Source organism: Sinocyclocheilus anshuiensis, unplaced genomic scaffold, assembly GCF_001515605.1.
Source record: "Sinocyclocheilus anshuiensis isolate Anshui unplaced genomic scaffold, SAMN03320099.WGS_v1.1 scaffold188, whole genome shotgun sequence".
NCBI classification, from domain to species: Eukaryota; Metazoa; Chordata; class Actinopteri; order Cypriniformes; family Cyprinidae; genus Sinocyclocheilus; species Sinocyclocheilus anshuiensis.
The window spans coordinates 2,348,346-2,355,685 of record NW_015555768.1 but is presented as its reverse complement, the minus strand read 5'-3'; the positions used below and the strand labels follow the sequence as shown (position 1 = coordinate 2,355,685).

Sequence of the window (7,340 nt, the reverse complement as noted above, 5' to 3'; positions counted from 1 at the left end):
TAAATACTGTTCAGTTTCTTGCACAGACTGATCGTTTTGTGTCTTTTCACATCAATGTATCGTCACGAGCCGCAGGGTTTAATTTGGTTTTGTTTGTGTATGTTTTTTTGACTCTCAAAGCCGTGATTCCCATTCACTGACATTATATGACTGACAGACTGCAACAGTTTGAGTTAAAAATCTTCATTTGTGTTCTACTGAAGAAACAAAGTCACCTACATTTTGCATGCCTGTAAGCAGATAAACATCAAATTTAAATTTTTGGGTGAACTATCCCTTTAAATATTGAAATGAATAACCGCATATAGCAATATTTGATAAGAGAAAAACATCTAATGCGTTTTGTCTGGCAGGTAACTCTAAATGTGTTCAGCTCATGATTGATGAAGGTGCGTTTATGGAAGCTCATGACTGTCACTTTGGCACTCCTCTGCATGTGGCGTGTGCAAGACAACATCTCAACTGCGTCAAAGTTCTGCTCAACGCAGGTCAGTTTCTGCATTTACATTTCTTTGTGTTTTATTTTTATTTGCAATTTGGTTAATGCACTAGCTAACATGATTTAACAATGAGCAATATATTTGTTATTGTTCATGTTAGTTCACAGTGCATTAACTAATGGTAACAGATACAATATTGGATTCTAAAAATGTGTAATGAAAAAGATTAATAAATGCTGCAGTATTGTTCAATGTTAGTTCATGCTAACTAATGTAGTTAACTAATGTTAACAAAATAGTGTTACTGCAAATCTCACTATTTTAAAATGAACATAAATCTCGTTGTTTCATTGTATCAGATATTAAAAAACAAACTTCTGTGCGCACTTTTCTTATGATGTCTGTGTATTCTTTGATTTATTTAGTTTCGTTCTATTCTTGTTTTTAGGTGCAAATGTAAATGCTGCTAAACTTCACGAGACTGCACTGCATCATGCTGCCAAAGTGAAACATCTGGAACTAATTGAGCTTTTGGTTGAATTTGGGGGAAATGTTTTCGCCAGAGACAACCTCGGAAAAAAGCCCTTTCAGTACACCAGACCCGGCTCAACGGCTGCACTCTGCCTAGAGTTTTATGAATGTAAGTTGAAGTGCTTAGTTTATAAATTTTGGATTTGGTATAATGATAGATGATGTTTTTCAAGGGGTCATATCATGAGATTAGTGGTCGACCGATATTGGTGTTTTGACAGCCGATGCCAATATCTTTGAAAGCAGGGTGGCCGATGGCCGATATAATTTTATTTATTTTAATTAATGTTTAAGAAATTTGAAATAATTTGAAAATGGATTAAAAAGTAAATGTGTTAAATAAACATACTTATACTTTAGATGACAAAGTATTTTTCACAAATAAATAAATATTTAATAAAAATATAATAAAAAAGGAAGTAAACACTGTAACCAACAGGGCAATCAGTATTCTGGGAAGTTTGTGTGCATTGGGAATCATATTTTTTCAAATAAAGCCAAGGTAACACTCATTTTACATACAGCACACAGTGGAAAAGACATGAATATGGCAGTGGGCAAATGCATAAAGCGCAGCATAATTTGAAATCACGAGTTTAAAGTTTGTCAATCACGCATCTCCAGTGAAGCTGAACTCTCCTCCTGTCCGCATTCCATTCGCACGGACCGACTCTCGCGCAGAGAACACGCGATCATGCAGGATACAAATGCACACTTCATAAGATCTCACAACTGGATCCGACTGAGATTGCAAGCTTTGTGAAATTAAATGTTCAATAGTCATTCAAAGATTTGTTTAAATTATATAAATGCGTATTTGCTGAATGCTGACGGCAAACAAGTTTGCCTTTCTATTACTAATAATATAAAAGCAATCGTTATAATACTTTTTGCGCCATCAAAATAAAAGTCCCGCCTCGAACGCATCGGCCAACCAGGAAAACTTATCAGCTGATGCCGATATTTAAAAAATGCCAAATATCGGCCGATATATCGGCCTTGGCGATATATCGGTCGACCACTACATGAGATATCAAATTTTTTTAAATACTAATACTAATAATAATAATACTAATCTTAATAAAAATAATAATAATACTAATCTTAATATTAAATAAAAATGAGTAATATGACTCCTTTAAAGTCAGTAAATTGAAAGAATTGAATCTGTTTTTATTATTTTGGCTAAAGCAGAAAATTAATTTACATCGTCCCATTGATAACTTCTTGTTTGATATCTTTCAGCCACACCTCTCAGTCTTCAGCAGTTATGCAGAATTGCTTTCAGAAATGCTCTCAGGAAACAGGCGCTGGGGGTGTTGACTCAATTGGGCCTCCCAAACGGAATAATCTGTTTCCTGTCTTATTTACCAGCTCCTCCCCTGGAGCTCTTCCCGTCCTGATGATCTACTACGCTGCTTCTGTCCAGGTCATGAATAATGGCCACGACAATGACTGCGTTTAAGAATAAGGTACATAGATCATTCGTTTCCAGGAGGAAGAAGATTCCTTATTGTGAAGAGCAGCTACTGTAACAGCTGCACTCAGTATTTGTCACATATGTTTGATATTTTCCCGCTGTTACAGCAGCGAACCAACAGAATACATGGTCACTTGGTATGGATGCAGTTTACTGCCAAAATGTTTAGAATAATTTGACTTGGAAAGAAGCACCTTTCACAGTTGCATCATGTTTTGGCTGCTGACACATCTTACAATGAGGCACAATAAGACAAAGAGCTTGTTTTCTTGCAGTTAATCCAAACCATAATATTAGTTGGATAATTATGTTTCATAATCTGCATTGTATGATTTCATTTATGTTATTAGATTTGTAAATACATTGTATATAAAATAGTCTTATTTTAATTCCGGTTTTATACAAATTATGCAAATTGTGCATATTATAGCTAGTTCTCATTTAAATGTGTATAAAATATAAGTGAATATACTGTGCAAATGCTTTATAAATGAAATTTCCTGTTGTACATAGATTATTTGAAAATGTTGTTTTGGTTTTACTTCTAACAGAAATTGTAATTTCTTAATTAATTACACAATATTACATTTATGTTTTACTTGACTGGTGTTGAGAATTGACCGGACTACTCTGACCTTACACAATAGATTTTATTTTCAGACACTGCTCTAAAGTCTTAATTTTGCTGCAGTTTGTGCATACCAAACAGATATCTATTAAAATTGTATTCATATATATTGCTTTTTCTCTGCACTTCATTCTGCTGAATTCTCTTTACAAGTCAGATGTAAGTATCAAATCATGTTAAGTAAAAAAAAATTTAAAATAGAAGTGCGCAAAATCACAACATTTTCATATAAGAACAGGAACACTACTGTTGCACTTTTATTATCTTATTATTATTATATTTTTTTAACATGGCCGTATTGCAGCCACAACGACATGACTTTTATTTTGACGTGATTTGTGGAATTCTGAAGCCGGAAGTCGCTGTGAATCGTGAAGTTCTGGGGGAAGCTGCTTGGTCAACTCTTATTCAAAACTTTGGGCAGACTTATTTAACTGCTGTTTTTACAAGCTGAATCTGTAGTCTCCTGACGAATCCTGTTCGTACGGGTTACGTGGCTTCCAGACGAGTGTGAAGTGGCGTCTAAAGTGCTCCTCATGGCATTATTTTGGGCGAGAGAGCAGTAATTAGCAGAGCCCTGTTGATCAGATCAGCCAGAGGTCGCAGAACTGCAGTGTAAGCGGTGAGTTTCCTTCTCCACCACTTACAGACGCTCTCTATCGCGTTTATACCCGTCCTCGGATGTTTACATTCATTTTCATATGTACAGGCAGTCTGGCACTGGATATTTTTAAAGGGCTTCCTTTGTACGACATAAAGGCTGTGACTCAAATCCTAGTGAGCTGTCTACATAGACAGCATTATGGCACATGTGGGATACATGTAGTCTAGGTTTCTTTTATGTATAGATCTGATTTCTCGTGATATTTTGTCTGATTAATATTATGTTAAATGTATACTTAAATTATCTTTTACGTTTTCTGTGCCAGGTATTTACTGTTGATTAGCCTAGTGTGTTTCTGTAGGGGGTTTGTCCTAATTTGATGGCTTATTCCACCACAAACATGATATCAATGCATGATAATCAATGAACGCATAACAGCCACAAGCAAGGTAATGGGATGTTATGAGACGTTCAACCCTGTTTAAAGTGCATATTTACCTAGACCACAACCACAATTGTGTGTAAAGTTGTCATTTACTAACCCTATGGTTGTTTAAAGTGTGTGAATTTCTGTACAATACGAAAAAATGTAAGCAGCCACTGACTTTTATTGCATACAGTGCAGTAAAACATCAAACATCAGTCTAAATGACAGAATAAGGGAAACTACTCCTTTCAGAAAGAAAAACTCGGGATTGATATTTGTCTTGTCATTTAACTATAGTGTGTTGACAAAACCTGTTATTATTTAGCATATGTAGTTAAAGTTTTCCAGTTAAAGTCAATGTGATTTTCTGTTCATTATGGAAGCCCGTTTCCACCATAGGATAAAAATTTAAAAAGGTAAATGCATCTTTTTATCTCACAGTTCTGGCTTTCTTCTTCTCACAATTCTGACTTTTTTTCTCTAAATCCTGAGTTGATATCTCACAATTCTGTTTTTTGTTTTCTGCCATGGGATTAAAAATAAAGGTAATTGTGGCTTTTTATCTTACATTTCTGACTTTTGCAAATAAACTATTTGTGACCCTGGACCACAAAACCAGTCTTAAGTAGAATGGGTATATTTGTAGAAATAGCCAAAAATACATTGTATGGGTCAAAATCATAGATTTTTCTTTAATGCCAAAAATCATTAGGATATTAAGTAAAGATCATGTTCCATGAAGATATTTTGTAAATTTCCTACCGTAAATCTATCAAAACTTCAGCTTTGATTAGTAATATGCATTGCTAAGGACTTCATTTGGACAACTTTAAACCACGCCTTCTTTCTTTGCGTGAACATTTGGGCGCATTATGCAAATATTCCCACATAGTGACCTAGATATGTGGGGGCGTGTTAGAACGAGCCGTTTTAGGGGGGCGTGGCAGAGTCTTAACTTTGATAAAAAATATCTTTTGGTTTTGAGACTTTAGTCTTTGCAACTTCAGGGATCTTATCTATTCACGAACAGCTTGTAACACTCCAAAGAGAAAGGAAAACTTGAAATCGCATCATATGACCCCTTTAAGTTAATATCTCACAATTCTGACTTTTTCTTGAAATTCTGCCTCTAAATCTTGCAGTTCTGACTTTTTTCTCAGAAATGTGAGAAAAAAAAGTGAACTGAGAGAAAGTCACAATTACCTTTTTATTTGTATTTTTTATCTCGTGGCAGAGACAAGCTTCTATAGTTTACAGCCAATTTTACTTCTATAATGTGTGTGTTACTTTTATATCCAGGCTGCATGTGAGTTTGCTAAAACAAAAGCTATTTGGCTGTTGGTTAACATTATCCAACTGGCTGCACAGTAACGTCAGTGGAAAGGGAAAGTTGTTCAAGAGGAAGAGCATGCAATTTAATTTTGATGACATGATTTTTTTCGTTTAGATCAACATGCTCAGATGCATAGCTTACAATTTTTTTGAAACATGCATGTATAATAAGATCTTAATTATGTTGAATTGATAATGGTAAAAAGGATGTTTTGAGCTAAAATGAACTGGTTTAGGTAAAAACAGCTCCGGGGTCAGTGACCTCTGCTTCTCTCTCAGGTTAATGTCTTTTCCTGGCTGTACTCTGAGAATGACTTTGACATTTAGCCGTTCTATAAATAGATTGCATAGGTAATGTTTGCAGAGGGGGTGCTTTCCTCCAGAAACTTTGATTACTATTGTGATGTCAGTGGTCACATGACAATGGAGAGACTGCTGAATAACCTCCAGTATGAGTCATAAGAATGAGAAGGTACATAAGACAACATTATATTATTCATGGTGCAATATGCTGTTAATTCACTGTCTGTAAACTCTCAGTGCCACAGTCATCCAGATAACTGCTAGAAGGGACACATCTGCGGTTACAGGGTATGCGCACATAAATATAACGTAATTCTTGTCACGCTGAACAACAAAAATTACTGTATTTGCATTATTGTAAGGGGTATTGGGGTAGGTGTAGATGTTAATAAAACACAATTTAATAGGTAGAAAATGTAATTAATTGTTATCTTCCGGCCGTAGCTGTATCCCTTCTAGCCACAATCAGACAACTGCTGAAGCTAGCATGCATGGGTGGTGTTGTAAAGTCATCAAGTGGAGTTTTTACTATATTTTTTATCAAATTTGCATCCTTGGTGATTAGCTATGTTTCCATCCACCTATTTTTATGCACATTTTTTTGGGATTATCGCATAAAAAACAGCTGGATGGAAATGCCAAGATGCGCATAAATTTAAAAAATGCGCATAAAAAACTTATGTGCACAACTGAGTACGATAAATTTTTTATCCGATAATAAAAAATGTGCATAAACTACGATGGAAACACATTTACAGCATAAATTCCACCATGCGGCATTCAAAAAGTCATGTGACTTTGCACTATGAGACGGTATAACTTGACAAACCAGCAGACCGATCTCGTTCACAGCATCTATATGTTGTTTTGGTCGTTCTGAAATGCCTGAGGAAAGTCTGTCATCAAAGTATTTCTGTATAATTATTGTCTTACGTGACTGCGTTCCCAAACAGCAGGCATCCACCTCTAAAAGCAATGACCGCATTTATTGTGTTACGTCTGCTCTCTCTGAAGCCTCGTACACACCGGGATGATTATCGCGTGCGCTTATCGCCGATGTTTTTCGACGACGTTTTTCGACGCGTCGTTTGTGTTCATACCCAAGCGATTTTCGCAGGCGATGAGCCGAGTGAAAGTGCAAATTCACTCCCTGACATTAGATGGCGCTTAATGAAAAACAGAAATACCCCGGTACACATCGAATCCTATTTGATCTGCAATTCCTCTCCATAACAACTCCCTCTTATCGATATTTTTGTAGTCGCTGTCGCGTTTGTCATAAAGCCCTTTGTGTTCAGACACCAATGAGACCAGCAGCTCTACATTCATCTTGCCTCCATGCATCTTCTTGGTCTACTTACTTCCTCTTTGTCGTTAGGTATCAATGTGTGCTTGGCAAGATCGTTTTGTGCTTGAGCGCCACCAAGTCGTGTTTTACTGTAACTTCAGCAGCTCCAGGCACGTGAACAAAAGCGCCAATCTCATTGGTCGGCCAGTTTTTAACGCGGCGCGTCAAACCAAAAAAAAAACGAGCCCGAGGCATTTTTTAAAAAATGACGCTTTTACGCCTTGCGTTTTGCCCGTCGGTGTGCACA

At 36.2% G+C, this 7,340-nt stretch overlaps 1 protein-coding gene and 1 pseudogene across 1 annotated transcript in view; both read left to right on the top strand.

The window, feature by feature from the left end:
- LOC107674361 (ankyrin repeat and SOCS box protein 13-like) overlaps positions 1 to 2,763 on the top strand; it is a 5,428-nt pseudogene extending 2,665 nt beyond the window's left edge.
- Positions 2,764 to 3,443: 680 nt separating this feature from the next.
- Positions 3,444 to 7,340, top strand: part of nras (NRAS proto-oncogene, GTPase) — a 9,460-nt gene continuing 5,563 nt past the window's right edge. Inside the window, exon 1 of the mRNA XM_016468317.1 lies at positions 3,444 to 3,701. The gene's annotated coding sequence lies outside the window, so the exon portion shown is untranslated. The remainder of the gene's footprint in view (positions 3,702 to 7,340) is intronic.